This window comes from Arachis duranensis, chromosome 5, assembly GCF_000817695.3.
Source record: "Arachis duranensis cultivar V14167 chromosome 5, aradu.V14167.gnm2.J7QH, whole genome shotgun sequence".
Taxonomy (NCBI): Eukaryota; Viridiplantae; Streptophyta; class Magnoliopsida; order Fabales; family Fabaceae; genus Arachis; species Arachis duranensis.
Genome location: NC_029776.3, coordinates 80147232 through 80147467, shown reverse-complemented (window position 1 = coordinate 80147467; position 236 = coordinate 80147232).

Sequence of the window (236 nt, the reverse complement as noted above, 5' to 3'; positions counted from 1 at the left end):
GGACTTTACTATGAGTTTGTGTGTTTTTCTGTGATTTCAGGTATTTTCTGGCTGAAATTGAGGGACTTGAGCAAAAATCTGATTCAGAGACTAAAATCACAGAAAATACCTAAAATCTGATTCACTTTTCTGTGATTTCAGGTATTTTTGCTCAAGTCCCTCAATTTCAGCCAGAAAATACCTAAAATTACAGAAAAACACACAAACTCATAGTAAAGTCCAGAAAAGTGAATTTT